Here is a 20315-nt window from a genome sequence, read left to right on the forward strand (position 1 = left end):
ATTTTCATTTCACCCCCAAAAAAAATTTTAATAGGAAGTTTGTTCTACTGTTAAGTAAGAAAGCCTTGGCACGTGCTTAACAGCTAAAGCTTAGGAGGCAAAACGTCAGTTCCGACAGGACATGGTTCATTAAATTTAGAGGCAAAACTGGAAATCAGTTTGCAGGGATTGTGGTGACCATGGAAAACAACCTCAAATGGCAGTTGAGGTCAGCTGTGAAATGCTAATAAAACAGTAATTATTAAACTTGCACAAACAATTCTAATTACTAATGTTTCCTACTTGGTCATTGTCCTTTCTTTTGGTATCTTATTTAGTTGTTCATCTTTGTTCTACACATACAAACCATTGGCCTTTTAATAGATATAACCTTAGTGCACACTGGACTAGTGTTGAACTTGGTAGTATGTCACCGACTTCTGGTGGATTCAATCTTGCATCACTTTTTCAGTCCAGTTAAGTTTTTTACTGTCCAGTAACTTGATGTTGCATCAAGTTACAGTGCTGCTGACAATGTTAACGGCAACAATAGGCACCAATGCGCTGATGACGGTGAAACCAACTTGCAGCAGAAATCAACTGACGGTGCAGCGCTCAAACGGATCCCTCACCTTAAGTCAAGGACCTTACAACATCTGCAACTCGACATTACGCGAACAAACCTTCGGTCTTAACAATAGGATAATTTTCTAGCGCTAAGCTGGATCCGGTTAAATCGCAGATGAAAAACAAGGAAAAACCAGGAATCTTGTGAGATCTAGCAATGTGTGTGTATATCGGGTGAAAACTGGTCAAGGACCACGCCACAGTGGTTACCCTTTCTAGGACTTTTACTCGGTTCATTGCCTGTTTTCGCTTGTGATTCTGTGTGTGTAAGTGTGCTTGTATTATGGCTGCTTCTGCTCCTTCTCGGCCTCGCCAATGTATGTGCCTGGGAACTCAAGGTTTCCCAGCCTCTTCAGCGACAGACCCACACTCCACATGCAATAGGTGTTGTTCTAATGTTTGTACCATAATGAATCCATGCCCGGAATGTCATGCGTGGCCTAGAAAGCAGTGGAAGTTATTAGAGTTTCTACCCTTCCTTTGTGGGAGGAATTTTCATCTCTCTCCAGTGCTTCGTCTCCTGCCGCAGTCATTCTGGAAATTCGGGTAGCATGACTAGCATTGTGTGTATTTCAGGAGCGATTGGTAGGTCATTCAGTAGTGCTGATGAGCAACACTATTGTAGTGGGATATCTCAACAAACAGCGAGGGGCAGTGTCTTCCCATGTCAGTTGGCATTGAAGATCCATCATGAGTGGGTGGTTTGGCATGGATGATCCTGTGATTTTCCATTTTTCATGTTACTGGTTGCCAGTTTTGACCTCTTCAGTTATTATCTTCTTTATTATGCCAAAGTCCTCCAGCTCATGTTCATCTGCCCTTGCTGTGTCTTTTAGCATCCTTCCTTTTTTCCTTGTACATGTCTCTATTAATAGGCTTCCCTGACTCTCCTCCTAACACAATCAACTTTATAATCAAGACAATGGAGGAAATCTAGTGAACACACACTTCAAAAAATCTGAATAAGTTTTTTACTAGTGTTTTGAAGACACTACCTCAATCCTGGACCAACTATTAAATATGAAGGGGCAGGACCACTTGACAAAATATTTACAGAAAAGACGTTAAAAACAAAATAGACAAACTAAAGTTCAAATCTCTCGGCCGGGTGGGATTCATGCAAGAGAAATTGAGTTTTGGAGTCCATAATTGCAGATCAAATTGACAGAAACAACCTGTTGTTAAACAGTCAACACAGTAGTAGAGAAATAGACATACTCTACTACTTAGATTTTGAAAAGGCCTTTGACAAAGTTCCACACAAGAAATTAATGACAAAGTTAGAGCTTTAGGAATTGTATTAGAAACACCAGATTGGATCGAGGACTAGCTAACTAACACAAAACAGTGAGTCGTGATAAACTGTGAAGAATCAGAATGGGCAGATGTGACAAGTGGAGTTCCTCAGGGTTCTGTCCTTGGCCCGCTCTTGTTTTTTATTTATATTACATTGATGTAGGATTAACTAGCAGGATAGCCAAATTTGCACATGACATCAAACTAAATGTAAATGCAACAGAACCAGAGTTAGCAGAAAGTTTAAGAAATGATCTAAAGAAAATAGGAGTGGTAAAAAAGATGGCAAATGCCAAGTGTAAAGTGTTACAAATAGGAACAAACAACCTTCATGCCAACTACATGCTGCTTGGGAATGATATAAATAGTGTAGAACAAATAGAGGACCTTGGAGTTATTACCAAAGACTTGAAAAAGTCGTATGGGGATCTGTAATGGTAGCAGCCAAAAACCTGGAGCACAGAAAACCCTGACGAGGCTTTGCAGAAATGGAGGATTTCATAATCACAAGTACACAACAAACACATTGAAATAAAAGAAATCACAGGCAAACACAGCAACTGGCTTGGGAGGAGAGCAAAAGCAACTACTCTCAAAGGTGGTCAAAGAGAGACTAGCACGTCACAAGGTCTTATGCCTGGTTGGTGACCAACTTCCACCTCATATATGCATGAGTTGCCCGATGGCACAGATTCCTTGCTTTACAATCTTGATTGTTTTTAACTGGCTTCCAGCTGGCGCAAGAAGATTATCCTACTGTTAAGACCGAGGGTTTGTTCCCTGTATGAACAAACAACAGTGCATAAAAGCTGAAAAGAAGGCACAGAAACTAGTGGGATACATAAAGAGGCAGTTCAAATACAGAAACAAGGAAATGATGCTGCAGCTCTACACATCATCTTTAATTTGCAGTGCAGTTTTGGTCACCAACACTAAGAAAGGACATAAATACATAAGAAGGGGCACAAGCAAGAGCCACAAAGTTAATTCCATCCACCAGGCAAATAGGTTACCAAAGACGACTACAGAGCCTGAACATGTATGTCTTAGAAGCAAGACGATTGCGAGGACAACTAATAGAAACTATCAAAATACTGAGGCATAACAAAAGCAGACACTAACCTATTTACATTAAACGAAAACCAGACAAGAAATAATGGATGGAAACTAGAGCTGAAGAGATACAAAACATCTCACTGCAGGAACTTCTTCACATACAAGATATGTGGCACATGGAATAAACTGCTACCAGAAGTTGTAAACAGCAAGTGTGGAAGAGTTTAAAAGAAAGCTAGACAAAATAATTACGACACTGTGAATGAGAATGAACAGTAAAACCTGCTCCAAGAGATAAGTGAGCACACTTTGATCCCTTGGATGGACTAACAAGTCTTTAGACATCCTGATCCTTGTAACTCCTTTTAAGTCTCGGTATAACATGTAACACTTTTAAATAAACAAAATATATTTTCAAAATATTTATTTTCCCTGAACAAAAGGTTTGAACACACAAAACTTAAGTACTAAAATGAGTCCCAATAATTAACCTTGTTATTACTGAGTGAAATGGAAAAGTGTTCCCTGAATTAATAAAAAAAAATTAAAACTTCCTATAAGTGCAGGAATAACAAGAACCTATACTTACGACATATCACAACACATTTTGACACTTGAAATATCACAGACTGCAGTGCATGGGATGAAAACTGTGGGAATAACTGACTAGTTTGATAAAACATGATGATAAAAAAAAATGGTGTTATAAACGTTAAAAAAACCACTTGACGCTATAAAAGAGAAGTGGCATCTAATTCGTTGTAAATGCAGTGTCCACATTTATGGGACTTTATCAAAATTGTATTTAACCACGAGTTATGAGGATGACTATGATAACACTCTATAAACAGACCACTATCAAAGACTTGAGTAACTAAAGAAATGAAACGAAGCCCTACCTACAAGTTAAGTTAATATTCAAGCTATCACATAAAAATATGATTCTGCAGTTAACTAAAATGATTGTAGTATATTTATAAAAAAGGCATTTTTGTTTGAGTATCTAAAATCGAACCATAAGTATTGTACTGTAATGCATTTTATGATAATTTATTATTAAATAAAAGCCATATGAGGAATGCCTATAGTAATCAAGACGTTTGATGCAACAATCTAAAATTTTTGAACATTTACAACAACATGCTCAAGTAAATGCCATCTTCTTCTCTATGATTTTCGAGAAGAGTGAGATAGTTTCATCTAAAAGACTTGTGAAGATTTCATCTGCAGCACGAAACTTCACAAAAGCTTCATCCTCGTCGTAACACGTCCAGCTCGCTTCCTCTGCCTGCAGCTCTTTCACCAGCACCTACAATAAATAATACATTAATTATTAAATACTTACTATTAATATGCAAAATGGTTCACCACTCAAAAATTACAGTAAGGCAGTCTCCCCGGGTTACGACGGGCTCGGCTTACGACGTTCCGAGGTCGAGACGCTTTTGAATTATATTCATCAGAAATTATTTCCAGGGTTACAACGCTGAACTGGCAGAAGAAATATGACACCAAAAATGAAAAATAATGAATACTTAAAGGTTATTGGGATGAAAAATGCACTAAGAATGCAGTTTACATAGTTTTTAAAAGTAAGGTTTTCTTAGGATTTTTGACAATGTTCCGGCTTACGACGCGTCTCAAGAACGGAAACCCCGTCGTAACTGGGGACTGTAATAGAGTTATGGCACCATAACATACCTGCCAGAGATGCCATAAACTGAAACTCAGAACCATAAATCACTAGTTTTGGTTAATGGCAGTTTTCGCTTACCAGCACCCTGCCGAGAAAGGAACCCCCATCGATAACCGGGGACTGCATTTATCACCGTTTTTTACTCCTGAATACAGGCAGTCCCCGGGTTATGACAGGGGTTCCGTTCTTGAGACGCGTCGTAAGCCGAAATATCGTCAAAAATCCTAAGAAAAACTTACTTTTAATGCCTTGGGTGCATTGAAAACTATGTTAACTGCATTTTTATTGCATTTTTTCTTAAAAAAAAAAAAACCTTCAAATATTGATTATTTTGCATTTTTGGTGTCATATTTCTTCTGCTAGATCAGCGTTGTAGGCGTCGTAACCCTGGAACAGGTGTCGTAACCCTGGAAATAATTTCTGATGAATATAATTGAAAAGCGCCTTAACCTCGGAACGTCATAAGCCGAATCCGTCGTAACCCGGGGACTGCCTACACATATTTCACACAGATTAAGGTTATCTATGATGAACTGGTTCATAAGAATAAAAAATTTTTTAGCCACTTTAGATCTACTGCTAGGTCCTGCCTTAGGGATGCTATCTATACACCTTGAGAGACCAAAGTTATCTCCATCCTGCCTATTATATTATTAGTGGCTAACTGTTGGTTGGACAAAGGCGAGTCTAAACATGAAGTTCATTAACTGTATTCTAATGTAATGAAATAGAAAAAATATACAGCTACACACTGCATTTTACTGTGTGGAGATAGCTGTTAAAACAGTTTAATGAAACCAAATGTCAAACCTCTACTCATACATCTTCCCTGAAGGATTCAGTCTCAATTGAGAAATGAACATTTGTGCAAAACAAAGTTAAAGAAGCTGGACAGCTGGGAGGGTAAATCAAAGAGAACATATGAAGAGTAACAAGTAAAAGCAATGTAACTGGGCTGATAGGCCACTTTAAAGAACCTTTAGTAATATAATACATATCTACTGAGTATAACATAAACATAACACTTTGAGCAGTTCTCGCCTTGGTGAGAGAGAGAGAAATTAAATTTGCTGTATAAGCTAAAGCAAAAAATAGAGCTCCACCCCCTCCAAAAAAAAAAAATAAATAATAAATTATATTAAATTAAATTCTCACCTGATCAACAAGATCTCTGTGCTTTCTTGCCCATCGAAGCATAAGTGACTCCTTTCCCACTGGGATCTTCCATCCAAATAAACATCTGACATTATCAATCACATGATTCATCAGAGTTCCCTTTGATTTAGTATAAGCAATCATCAGTAGAGGAGAATGTGGTAAAGACTGTTTTATCCAGCGAGGTGGGGCTGGCGTACGCTGCAAGGTATATATTTCACCAAGAAGTTCACGAGTGAGTGAAAATATTAACAGACTAAATATTCTTGCACAGCTCTCTTCTTCCTCTTCAGATGTATCATCGCAATGGCTGAAATATAACATCAGTACATCAGTAAATGTGAAGATTAAGATAAAATCTCGGACATGTCTAAAAATCCCCAACACTGACTTCCTTGAACTTAGTAAAAAATTATATTCTGATATTGTAATTTTGCCCTTCATAATTCATACAGTTACAAATTAATCTAAAAATTTACTACTGTACTTATAACATAGTTGGATTGCGTCCTCTATTCAGTTGTAATGTTCCTCATTTCTCACACATTCTGAATAATCATATAAATCCCCATATATAAAACGATAAAGATTAACCCTTAAACGCCGAAGCGGCAAAATAAAAATCGTCTCCCGTGTGCCGGAGATGTTTCGTAGCGAGCGCGGAAGCGGAAAATTTCATATATACGTAATTGAATTCAAATCGCGCTGTGCACAAAACGGTTAAAGGTAACAAGTAATTTTTTTTTCGTTGTAATGTACAGTAAATTGCGATCATTTTGGTATATAACACATTGTAAAACGATAAAAGCAACACAGAGAAAATATTATCACAAAATAATGCATGAATTCGTAACGTGCGGACGTGAACTAATATTTTTTTCAAAAATTCACCATAAATCTAAATATTGTCCTAGAGACTTCCAATTTCTTTCAAAATGAAAACAAATGATTGAATATTACTATACTGTAAGAGTATTTGCTTACAATTGCAGTTTTCGACCATATCTGACGAGTTAAAGTTGACCGAATTTCGAATTTTTTTATATTTTTTTTATATGCAATTATTTCGGAAATTAGAAAAGCTACAACCTTCAAATATTTTCAGTTTAATTCTACATAAAATTGCCCACATTTTCATATATAAAACTCTATGAAATGCCTAATATGAAATGGAGCAAATATTCCGAGAATGGGATGTACGCATTTCGGAGATTTGTGGCGGAGAATCCGCGCGCGGAGGGAAGGAAAGTTTTTTTTTTTTTAATTCACCATAAATCTAAATATTGTGCTAGAGACTTCGAATTTGTTTCAAGATGAAGATAAATGACTGAATATTACTAGACTGTAAGAGTTTTAGCTTACAATTGCGTTTTTCGACCATTTCGGTAGAGTCAAAGTTGACCGAAGGTTGAAATTTTGGCACTTATCGTTATTTATATGAAAATATCTCAAAACTGATAAAAGCTACAATCATGAGTATTTTTTTTGTTGTATTCTACATAAAAATGCGTACATTTTCATATATAATACTCCATGTAACGGCTAATTTAAAATGGTACAAAAATTATGTCAAAGTGACGAAATAATTTCCGAGATGTGTCACAGATACTTTTTAGTGCGGCACGAAAGAAATTCGCGCTTGCGCGCCTGCGTAACGATTGTAAACAAAACAACACCTTGATCCATGAACTCCCAGCATCCTCCAAGGCGTGTGATTCAAGAGTTTTCGGCTGGTAGGCCTAAAAGTATTTTTCCGCAAATTTTAAAAAAAAACTTTTGTATGTCGACGTAAAATACGTCCAGTCGGCACCCGAGAGACAAAAAATGTCGACGTAAAATACGTCCAGTCGGCACCCAAGAGACAAAAAATGTCGACGTAAAATACGTCAGTCGGCGTTTAAGGGTTAATATATCTTAAATATAAATTTTTTATAAAGTAAATTATATTTTTCTTAACTATACAAACCTGAGGTCCTCAACATTAGGAATTACTTTATGGCAAAGCCGGAATACAGCTTTTAATACTCTTGAACGAGGTGGTTAGGCAGTAACTATCATCCGGTAGGCTGGTCTTGCCCAAATGTAAACAATCCCCTTTGCCTTTCGGCTCAAGGTTTCAGATTGAGGGGTGGCATGAGTTGGGCATTTATGTAAAGGACCTCAGGTTTGTATAGTTATGAAAAATACAATTCACTTTAAAAACTGTGATTTGTTCCAACACGATACACAAACCCCTGGTCCTTTACGCTAGGAAGACTCACTTATTGGTGGGAGGAATCTGAGTGAGTCTCTAGAACTGACTGGAGTTCAGCACGCCTGGGATATTCCTCCTGATCATAAAAGTGAGGAGGAGAGCCCCGCCTCTGACAAATTGATCAGCGTAAAGGAGATGCAAGATCAAGAGTTGGACTTCTGGTCCTTTTCAAAATGAGTGAGGAGCCGTAACTCATCTGAAAGAAGGATGGGAAGAATATTAAGAGTCGAAGACTACGAACTATGATATCCTTAACTTCTGTTACTGTCAGACTATTAAGCATGCATACTTACAATGCTATTCTACATTATCCTACCAAGACAATAGGACTTACTGTGACTCTTTAAGTATGTCACCCTTAACTATATAACTATTCTCTGACATTGTTTGTGCGGAGTTTACAGCACCATAGGTAAGATGCAACTTGTCCACTTGAAGGAGCCAGGTAGGCAAACAACTTGTTGAGCATCCACCATAGGTCCAAGGGAAAATGAGTTCTAAGAACCTATGGGCAAAGATCCGAAGGAAGAAAGACGTGGCTCTAATGAGACTACATCTATCTTCCAGTCCGACATATTCTTCAGAATGTGACAAAAGTACCAAGCCATTGGCACTGTGTGCTCTCTGAGAAAGCATACAGGTGACGTAGCCCTCTGCGACGGAGTTCCTCACGATCTCATAGGACTCAATGGTCAGACCTCTGGACCCAAGTAATAAGAGAGGCAAGCGTATCTCTTAAAAATAGCAAGCAAGAACTTGTTCCTGTTGCAAGAGGCAACATACAGTTATGGGTTTGTCTCTTGTTGGCTTCCACTTCCCCCCCCCCCTTGATGGGGGAAGTGGTGGATATTCACACCTATCCCTAATGAAAGGGATAGGATGGGGCTCGGTCGAGTAGCTTACCTGCATCTCATCCTTCCAGCAGGGTGACGATCGTATCCTTCTGCCCACAGGTAGAGGGGAGAAAAAGATGGGGAAGAGGAGCCAGTCACACTCTCTTCACTCATCCATTCTACAGTCACACCAGGAATCGATGCAGTTCTGCTTGCTAGGGGCTGGGTTAGCTACACGACGTGTTGAGCAGCCACCACGGGTCCCAAGGAAAAAGTATCCAAGGACCTGTGGGCAATATCCCGAAGGTAGAAGGAGGTGAAGGTGGTCTGGTTGGCCCAGACCCCTGCCTTCAGTACCTGCGCCACAGAGAAGTTCTTGCGGAACGCAAAGGAAGGACCAATATCTCTTGACTTCGTGGGCTCTCGGACGAAGGGTACGGATGTCGTCGCTACCATCAGCTTCGTACGCCCTCCTGATCACCTCACGCAGCCAGCAAGAAAGAGTGTTCCTGTAACTTCTTCTTGGTCATCCCGGTGCTAACGAAGATGTGTCAACACCCAGACCTGAGGTGTCAAGTTTCTTCGGATAGCGCCGTCGCGCCCTCACAGGACAAAGCAGCATCTCCTTTGCATCGAAGGTGGTGAAGTCCATTAGGGAGGGGATTGTGAAAAACAAAAACCGATCGGCAGGGACCGAAGGATTCTGAGTCTTTGCTATGAAGTTCAGTATGAAAATCGAGCATCACAGATCCCCATCCCCTGGATGCTTGACTTCGCACGAAAAGCCATGCAGTTCCCTCTTCGGTGATGTCCAGTACCCATACTGGTCTATCCGTCTGCAGCGAAGTGTCTCGCATTCTCGTATCCCATTGCAGCGAAGTCTCTGGCGGTCTCGTATCCCCCTGCGGCAAAGTCTCTCCATCTTTGTAGTGGATAGGACACCAACACCCCATGGTGGGTGTCGATGGTATGGGTACTGGGACAGGCTAGTAGGATGAAGTAATGACTGATCTGGAATAACCGAACTAAGTCCACAGCGTATCCGTAACCGACTCGGGCGCTATGACAGCTGCTGACTGACTGCGTTCGGTAGTGGGAGGCAAGTTGTCCAAGCATCCGAGCAAGTCACGTGACCTTCGCCTTTAAAGGGTTATGCCGAGAGACCATACAAATCATCTATTTGTTTGCCACCGATTGCCGGAACGGCTGGATGATGATTCTCTTAAGGCATGTGCCTAACAGGCGAAAGTCAATTGCCTTCTAGAGACCGAGGTCCCTTATGGCAAGACAGAATTCTCATCGAGAGAAGAATTCTCAAGATTCTGAACCTGTGCTTACAAAGGACTGAAAACAGTGAGAAGTCGTAGTTGCAATGAAAGCAGGGCGCTTTTCAGTAATGAAAATACAGGGAAGTACTGCCTGAAGAACTGCTTCTCATGGGCTGATCATCTTCTTCTTCAGGTTATCCAGGAAGGACAATACATACTTGGAAGTAGAGCTGGCAGGGCGGGGAGCAGGCGATGTCTTCCCTTATACATCTGTAATTCAGGGTGAACAATGAACAATTGCACACCTATGAATAAGAGATATTTTTAGAAGACAAACTCAGATGTCTGAAGAAATCATTCCCCATTATCGCAGGGGTGCGATGCAGCGGGAGACTAGGCTACAGACTTCTGTTACCATGCGGTAAACAGAAAGAAGATAGAGTCCAAGAGATATCTCCGTTTGAAAATTCTCGCAATGCTCCAAGGCGATGCAGTAGAGATGGTCATTCATGTATGCGAGAATCCCTGTCAATCAGAGACCTAAGTCTGTGATTGTCGGAAAGAGATATGGTTCGGTAGTCAATCATTGTAGGGGAGAGAGACATAACCCGACCGTGCATCTCGGAGAGCCAGCTGGTACTGGGCTGTGTCGGCAGTCCAATACACAGTTAGCTCTCGCTCACTCGTCATCCTGAGTTGCCAGGTAATCCATTCCAAGAAGGAATGCATTCGGCTAGAACCATAGAGCGTATAAAAATACGCTCGAGCAATTGTATTTAAATGAAACGGATTTTGGTAAATACAAAAGCTGAGGTGGTGTTGTCATAACAATACCATAAGTATCTCAAAATCGAAACTGGTAACTCCTGGGAGGTTGCAGGCAGTCCCGAGTTGCAGTTCAATTAAGATACTATTCGTCTCGGTCACAATCCGTAGAGTTAACTACGGTATGTGCCTACACCCCGGACAATTCAACTGATTAACAGAATCATGTCGCGAGGGTAATATATGTAGTATATTTGTAGGTTCCTGTACAAAGACCTCCATCCTAAATTCTTTTCCATTTGAGGAATGAGAAGAAGGATTGGAAGCCAACACCCTTCATTCTCTAATCAAGAGAGTGAAGGAGAAGTCTTCCCCGAAGGAAAGCTTCAATGGTGATAACAGAATACCGAAGACGATAGTTCAAGCTAAACTGGATGTTCCCGTCCGTTCTTCTCTATCCCAGGGTTGGTCGCCCACTGTGAGATATTCTTCCTTCAGCAGCCATGCTTCTTCCAAACGCTACAAATTCCAGGAATTCGAGCATTCGGCGAGATTCCCGATTATCATAGTAATAATTATCGGGGATTCTTGTCTAGCCCACTCTGGACCGTGGTTTCGCCCAAGTGTCTGCAGATTGTAAAAAACCAGAACACTCTGAGAGTGCTAGAAATTCCGCAGAATTCTAAGCGCTCGGCAAAACCCCCACCGAATTCGTCAGATGATCATCGGTTGGTGGTCCTCCTGATTCATGTAGAAATCGAGGATGGGGCAGGATCCTTCCTCAACGACGGGGACTTACGTCCGGTAGGACCCGAGGGTCCCCCCCAGGAACGCAGTCCCCAACGTGGAATCCTACAGAGATCTCTCTGCAGGATCCCTCCCCTTTCCCTCGTAGCCGTAAGGAGAGAGGGAATGGGGGAGGAATTGGATACTCACTCGCCCTCCCAGCGGAACTAGCAGCTGGAGAAGCGAGTACGAGCAGCCATCACCGCAACCATCACCTTGCGGCGATGGCCTCTTGGAGTCTGGGAAAACGTATCGTCAGGAGAAAACGTTTTCCCGAGGAGGGTTACGAACTCGTACTGTACGTTAAGCGTCTGCCGCCACTGTGAAAGTCGGTCTGGGTGGGGCTGATCGAGCACCTGACAGGAGAGTGCCAATACCGTCCTCCGACGTGTCCCAGTCCTCATCGAGGCCAAAACCTCTCAAGAGGACCGAAGGGGGAGCGCGCCCTGTTCTCTTGAATGCGTGGTCCAGACGGACCATCACGTGAACAGCAGTGATGGTCCCTCCAAGAGTCTGGGAAGTGTCATTTGTCCTTGCCAGCCCCCCCACCCTCATGGTCACTCCTGTTTGCCTCGTTCCTCTCGGTGCCTAAGGAGGTTGAAGGGACAGGTGAGGGAGACCTGATGCTCCTACGCTTCCTACTAGCATGCTAGTAGGCTGGGAGGACTGCAGGTGATCGCCACCGGCTGGGAGGACTGCAGGTGATCGCCACCGGCTGGGAGGACTGCAGGTGATCGCCAACCGACGGTGGCGATCGAGCTGCAGGTCTGGACCAGCGGCTTCTTGGAGAAAAGCTGGACCAAGGAACGGAGCGTCGGTCTTATGTCGAGTTGCTGGTCTGGACCAGCGGCTGGCGATCATTCCCCGAGGTCGTTGTGCTGATGAATCAGCACAATGACCTCAGCAAAATTCCTCTGGATCTCAGGAGTGACCGCATCTTGAGGAGTAGGACCATCAAGCCCCTCCAGCAAGAGCAATTCCCGAGACCCTCCTCCTTCAGAGGGAGGAACAGCGGCAGACCCCTCCCGGTCTCCTCCTGCCACTTGCGCCTATGACCTGGTCGATCTGAGGACCGTGCCTGGCATGTAGGGCGTCGTGGCGGGATCGTGGGGGGGCGCGCCCCTCACGATCACTCCTTGTTATCTCGCCCTTCCCGGTGTAACCCGAGGAAGTTGGAGGAACAGGAGAGGAAGACCTGACACTCCTCCATCGCTCGCCGGCAGAACTGGTGCTTGGGGGGCTGCAGGCGATCGCCAATGGTGGCGATCGAGCTGCAGGCCTGGTCGTGCCGCTCCCCTGGGGCGAGCGGCTGGACCGAGAACAGCGACCCCGGTCCCGTGCGTCAGGGGAGCTGCTGCTGGTCCCCCTATCCGTCCCATCCCGGTGGAAGCGGCGGTCAGGGGACCTGCAGAGACCACTGTCGCGATGGGACCGGTGCCCGTTCTCATGGCACGTCGAACCGCTGGTACCACCCACGGCTGGTTCCTGTGATTGAGCGGACCTCTTACCAGCCTCCGCCCGTGGTTGGTCTAGGACTGTAACGGCAACCCTCGTAACCAGCTGGTCGCTACGAGAGCGATCGCTGGTCTAGCGAGTCACCTGAGCGGCTCTCGCCAGCCTTCCGCTCCGTGCCTTGATCCTGGAGCCGAGCGAGCTCTGGCGTCTGGGTCTTGGCTGCACGGCCACCCGTGGGTGACCGTACACTCGGTACCTCTCCCGGACGAGAGGCCAAGCCGGAACCTGGTGTAGTGGCAGAGCCTCTAGCACCAGGCGAGGATGTACCGGTGTTAGCCGGTACCCCTCTGGTCACCGTCTTCTTCTTCCTTGCGGAAGGAGAGACGGGCCCTCCTCCCGAAGGAGCAGGAGGACCAGTGGAAGGATCCCCCGTCCCACCGGAGTGGGACGGGCCCTGATAAGTTCCCTAAGGAGCCTTCTTAGGAGGGGAGGAGGCAGCCTTCTTCCTTGGCTTGGAAGCCTTGGGAGTCGAAGGGGAAGAGGCGGCAGCAGGCGACGAAGAAGACGACGACGACGACACCTTCCTCTTCTTCTTCTTCTTCGTCAGCTCCCTCAGGACAGACGTCAAGTCCTCCATCCAGGATGGAGCCGGGGCTGCTGTTGCCGAAGCAACAGGGCCCGGCTGCACCTGTCCGGAAGGACCAGCGTCTGGGGCAGCAACACCGCGGGCTGGAACGTCATCGGCAGGTGCGGGAACAGCAGCAGCAGCAGGTACGGCAGACAGGGCAGGTACTCCAGGAGATGGGGCAGCAGCCATCAACATCCTGGGTACCGGTGGCAGGTCCAGGGGCGAGCTCTTCCGGCAACGGAAGACCGGGGCTAGCAACACAAAGAACCTGGAGGGGGAGACGCCCCTCCTCAGCACGGCAGCGATTGGGCCCTGCACGGTGGCCATAGGCGTTATCGACATCACATGAGGGGTGTAAACCAGGTGAGGAGGGGCAGCATACCCTGGAGTCGAGATCGTGGTGGTAGTGGTGGTCACCACGAATACAATGCACAATATAGATTAGGTTGGGTAAGAGCCCCTCCTCTACACTCGACGGATCGGGCGAAGAAGAAGGACCCTGAAACCACCCCCCCCCCCCCGAAGGGAAAGGTGCCATATGTGGGGAGCTGAGCTGGGGGGGGGGCAGGAAAGAAGACAAAAGTATCGGTTACCAAGGGAGTCGCGGGAGAGCTTACCGACAACTCCTTGGCAGGCCTTCGTTTCTTCCCGCCCTTGTACAACACCCACTGCACCTCCGACCAAAGAAAATGTTACACGGCTCGGCCAGAGAGCATTCGCGCCCTCGGCACCGAGCGCAAAGGGAATGAAAATAAATGAAAATAAAAAAGAACACTGCACTTACGATTTTCACTTTCAATCTTCGGAAAGAGCGGAAGACCCCACACTTGCGGCCCTCCACCCCCGGGTACATCTACGATTGATGGGGGGGTGCGGGGATAGCTCCATGTCCAATGATCCATAAAATCAATGTAATAAAAGATAAAAAAAGATAGTACGTACTTACAATTCACTTCAAACACTGACAAACCAAGTTGAAAATTTCACAACAAAAGCAAAGCATACAACGATGAAGCGTGAAGAGAGCGATGACGAACACGTCCTCCACACACACGGCCGAAAGCAAAAGTGATTCTTCACCTCCCAGTCGCGCAGCGCGCACTGTCGGACAAGCAGTTAACTACCGAACTCCCTTGTTCGAAGCTTACGACCGTCCAGCTGCCACTAGTTACCTTCCTATTGTAAAAGGACCGAAAGGTTTGTATATTGTACCGGAACAAATTTCGATTTATGGTGAATTTATGAAAAAAACTTTTTCCTTACGTCCGCGCGGTAACTTCCGAAAATATCATAAATTTTTTCGTCCGATTGTTGTAATGTTTGCACCATTTTAAATTAGCCGTTACATAAAGTTTTATATATGAAAATGTGCGCAATTTCATGTAGAATACAACAACAAAACAACCCATGGTTGTAGCTTTTATCAGTTTTGAAATATTTTCATAAAAATAACGATAAATAGAAAAAATTTGACCTTCAGTCAACTTTAACTTGAACAAAATGGTCGAAAACTGCAATTATACGCTACAACACTTACAGTCGAGTAATATTCAATCAATTACCTTCATTTTGCAACAAACTAGAAGTTTCCAGCACAATATTTCGATTTATGGTGAATTTTTTAAAAACTTTTTTTATTATGTCCGCGCGTTACAAATTCATGCATCATATTGTGATAATATTTTCTGTGTTGCTTTGATCGTTTTACAATTTGTTATATACCAAAATAATTGCAATTTAGTGTACAATATAATTAAAAAATAATTAACTCATTAGCTTTAACTGTTTTGCTCACAGCGCGATTTGTATACAATTATATATTAAATTTTTTTTCTCGCTGTCATGTATTCCAATATTTATATATGATAATGATATTTTTTTACATTTCTGATGGTTGCATACTAAACTTCAGGCAATGACAAAAAAAAAAAAGGAGCCAAAAATGAACTCTTAATCTTGAAAATTAAGCGTGCTGTGATTTTTTTAAAAAACCTTTTTTCCGCTTCGGCGCTCACTCGCGAACACCACCGGCATACAGGAGACACTTTCGGAAATACCGGCTCGGCGTTTAAGGGTTAAAGATGCCTTTCCAAAGGCTGTCTGAGACACCTTGGGATGCAATAGGTGTGTCTGAGGGGCCGACTACCTGTGGGCAGGCCCCAGTGACCTTCCTTGGGCTTCCGGTATGGCTTCTCCCAGGTTCAGGAGTGTGCCAGAGACCTTTGCCAAGGAGAATCAGTGGGATGGATAGCCAGCTCCTCCACTAAAATTTCACTTGCACTATCACCATCTTGATTACTTACCTTCTCCATTAGGGCTTTAAATGAAGAATCTAACTGAGCCAGAGACTCTAAAATAATACAAAACTTATGGTCGAATTTCGACTCTAACTTTGACTCTATCGGCAATGCATCGGGGGCATTAATGTGGGACCAAGGTAATGGTTGTGGTGTTACGATTGGGGAAGGAATAGAAGAGACATCACAGGCACAGAGACAGTAGAACAAAACTACTATCCTGACTGGCATTTGTCTTGTCATGTCTAAGATTAGCCTTTCTCTTCCTATCCCTTTCTAGCTTATTTAAGTGAGAAGACAAAACTTTTCATTGTTTAATTTCCCAATCTATATATTCCTCACATGATAACGATGGTGAACAAATTTGACCCCTGCATAAGGTACAAATTGTGAGAGAGTCATATTTTAAGGAAGTCAATCTCGTATTGCAGCCTCTACTGCAATAACGAGTTGATGATAATCCAGTGTCAGACATCGTCAATGTCGGAAAAATTCTCAAGTCAAAAAACAGAAAAATTGATGGGTTTGTGCCGAGTTGTTCCTCTCTTCCCCCGATAGTGGGTGGGGATATTCCTATACAATAAAAAAAAAAAAAAAAAAAAAAAAAAAAATTTGTATTGCGAATTTCAAATCGTAGCTGCCCTTTAGTTAGAAACTATAACTATTTAATTAATTACTGGGTAAGATGCACATAGAAAAAAATTTAATACAGTTATTCTTGTAGGATGCAGTAGGCCGTTGAGTACAAGTATAAACAAGACAATTGGTCAGGTCGAGGTATGAGTTTGACAACACAAAATTTCTTCAAAAATTTCGGTAAAAAAAACAAGGTACCACTGTATGTTCAGAATACTCAACAGCAATCTTGTTGATATAAATAAACTGTTTGAAACCATTTAACCCTCTTACGCCGACTGGACGTATTTTACGTCGACATTTTTTGTCTCCCGTGTGCCGACTGGACGTATTTTACGTCGACTTACAAAAGTTTTTTTTAAAATTCGCGGAAAAATACTTATAGGCCTACCAGCCTAAAACTTTTGAATCATGCGCCTTGGGGGATGCTGGGAGTTAACGGATCAAGGTGTTGTTTTGTTTTACAATCGTTACGCAGGCGGCAGGCGCGAATTTCTTTCTTGCCGCACTAAAAGTATCTGTGACACATCTCGAAATTATTTCGTCACTTTGACATAATTTTTGTACCATTGTAAATTAGCCGTTACATGAAGTATTATATATGAAAATGTGCGCATTTTTATGTAGAATACAACAATAAAATACTCATGATTGTAGCTTTTATCAGTTTTGAGATATTTTCATACAAATAACGATAATTGCCAAAATTTCAACCTTCGGTCAACTTTGACTCTACCGAAATGGTCGAAAAACGCAATTGTAAGCTAAAACTCTTATATTTTAGTAATATTTAATCATTTACCTTAATTTTGCAACTAATTGGAAGTCTCTAGCACGATATTTCGATTTATGGTGAATTTATGGAAAAACTTTTTCCTTACGTCTGCGCGGTAACTCTTCCGAAAAAAATCATAAATGCGATTGTGGTAATGTTTGCACCATTTTAAAATTAGCCGTTATATAAAGTTTTATATATGGAAATGTGCGCAATTTCATGCACAATACAACTAAAAACAACACATGGTTGTAGCTTTTATCAGTTTTGAGATATTTTCATATAAATAACGATAATTGCCAAAATTTTCAACCTTCGGTCAACTTTTGACTCTACCGAAATGGTCGAAAAAAACGCAATTGTAAGCTAAAACGCTATATTCTAGTAATATTCAAGCATTTACCTTAATTTGCAACAAATTGGAAGTCTCTAGCACAATATTTCGATTTATGGTGAATTTATGAAAAAAATAACATTTTCTTTACGTCCACGCGGTAACTCTTCCGAAAAAATCATACGTGCGATTGTGGTAATGTTTGCACCATTTTAAATTAGCTGTTACATAAAGTTTTATATATGAAAATGTGCGCAATTTCATGTAGAATACAACAAAAAATAATTGAAGGTTGTAGCTTTTCTCATTTTTGAAATATTTGCATATAATCACGATAAATAGAAAAAAACCACGTTCGGTCAACTTTGACTCTACCGAAATGGTCGGAAAACGCAATTGTAAGCTAAAACTCTTAAAGTCTAGTAATATTCAGTCATTCATCTTCATCTTGAAACAAATTCGAAGTCTCTAGCAAAATATTTAGATTTATGGTGAATTTAAAAAAAAATCTTTCCTTACCTCCGCGTGCGGATTCTCCGCCACAAATCTCCGAAATGCGTACATCCCATTCTCAGAATATTTGCTCCATTTCATATTAGGCATTCCATAGAGTTTTATATATGAAAATGTGCGCAATTTCATGTAGAATAAAACAAAAAATATTTGAAGGTTGTAGCTTTTCTTATTTCCAAATAATTGCATATAAAAAAATATATATATAAAAAATTCTACATTCGGTCAACTTTAACTCGTCAGATATGGTTGAAAACTGCAATTGTAAGCTAATACTCTTACAGTATAGTAATATTCAATCATTTGTCTTCATTTTGAAAGAAATTGGAAGTCTCTAGGACAATATTTAGATTTATGGTGAATTTTTGAAAAAAATATTTGTTTATGTCCGCGCGTTACGAATTTATGCATTATTTTGTGATAATATATTCTCTGTGTTGCTTTTATCGTTTTACAATGTGTTATATACCAAAATGATCGCAATTTAGTGTACATTACAAAAAAAAAAAGTAACTTGTTACCTTTAACCGTTTTGCGCACAGCACGATTTGAATACAATTATATATGAAATTTCGTTTTGGCGCTATCGTATATCGCATTATTTATATATGATAATGATAATTTCTTTCATTTCTGATGGTTGCATACTAAACTTCAGCCAATGAAAAAAAGGAGCCAAAAATGAACTCTTAATCTTGAAAACTAAGCGTGCTGTAATTTTTTGAAAAAAATATTTTTTCCGCTTCCGCGCTCACTCTGAAACACCTCCGGCACACAGGAGACAATTTTTTTTTTACCGCTTCGGCGTAAGAGGGTTAATAAGAATGCCATGTAAAATATCAAAATGCCAAAGTAATTTTTTAGTTAAGATCGTAGGTACCATACCAGTACATATACTACATTGAACCCCCGTATTCTCGGCTTTCTCTCTGCAACATATACAGGCAGTTGCCGGGTTACAGCGGGGGTTCCGTTTTTGAGACGCGTTGTACACCAAACCTCGTCATAAGCCGGAACATCGTCAAAGCTCCTAAGAAAAACTACTTTTAATGCTTTGGGTGCATTAAAAATTCACCTATACACAGTACTTTTCTACGAGAACTATCCACAAATTCATGTTTTTGTTACCAATTTCATCCTAAAATGCACTTTCTGTGATACAGTGGTCACCCCGTATTCATTGGGGGTCTGGTATGCATCCCCTGTGAATAGTTGGAACCCCTATGAAAAATACTTAAAACCTCCAATTTTGTTAGTTAAAACTCAAGAAAAACCCACTAAACATTTTTACTTTTTTAATAGCTGTATCACAAAAAGTACATTTTATGACGGGAAAAAAAAAAAGAATTTGTGGACATTTCTCCTAGAAAAAAAATAACGCGAATAGGCGAATTTTCCGCAAATAATGTAGGGAAATGTTCCAGGGAGAAATCCACGAATGAGTGAGTCCATGAATCCAGAGAACGAGAATATGGGGATCCACTGTAAAACTATTTAAAAAACCAGGGTTTTACTTAAGTTTTACCAAACAAGATAGGCAGTGTTAAGCATTTTTTATAGGGCTTTCAACTATTCGTGGGGAGGGGTGGTTCTTGTATGCAACCCCTGCGAATACAGGGGGAACACTATAGTAACAACAGACTTCTTGTCCTACTTCCATTTTCTAACAACTTTTCACTGTCCAAAAAGAAAGCTCATTCTCCTTTGGCCTCCATTTTCTCCTGTTTCTTGACCTTAAGCTAGATAAGCACTGGATTGCCCATTCCAATGACCCCAGCATAAAAGTATATATATACAACTCACAGAGGTACTTACTCAGTGTTAGGAGAAGATGGTAAAAACTTGCTAGGAGGCTCCACAGTGCTGGGATCGATGCCCTTTTCAAATGATGCATAGATTGATTCAAAAGGATTCCGTGACTAATGGTATGACTTCTTCTTGGGAGCTTGGCACTACGTGGAA

General features: G+C 41.9%; 1 long non-coding RNA gene across 1 annotated transcript; it reads right to left on the reverse strand.

The window, feature by feature from the left end:
* Window positions 1-3373: 3373 nt before the first annotated feature.
* Window positions 3374-20309, reverse strand: LOC135205235 (uncharacterized). Its single transcript, XR_010312503.1, has 3 exons — window positions 20169-20309; window positions 5810-6119; window positions 3374-4267 (listed from the first exon to the last, which is right to left on the reverse strand). It is a non-coding gene; the product is annotated as an uncharacterized LOC135205235 (long non-coding RNA).
* Window positions 20310-20315: the final 6 nt, after the last annotated feature.

The sequence above is a fragment of the Macrobrachium nipponense genome, chromosome 49 (genome assembly GCF_015104395.2).
Source record: "Macrobrachium nipponense isolate FS-2020 chromosome 49, ASM1510439v2, whole genome shotgun sequence".
NCBI lineage: Eukaryota > Metazoa > Arthropoda > Malacostraca > Decapoda > Palaemonidae > Macrobrachium > Macrobrachium nipponense.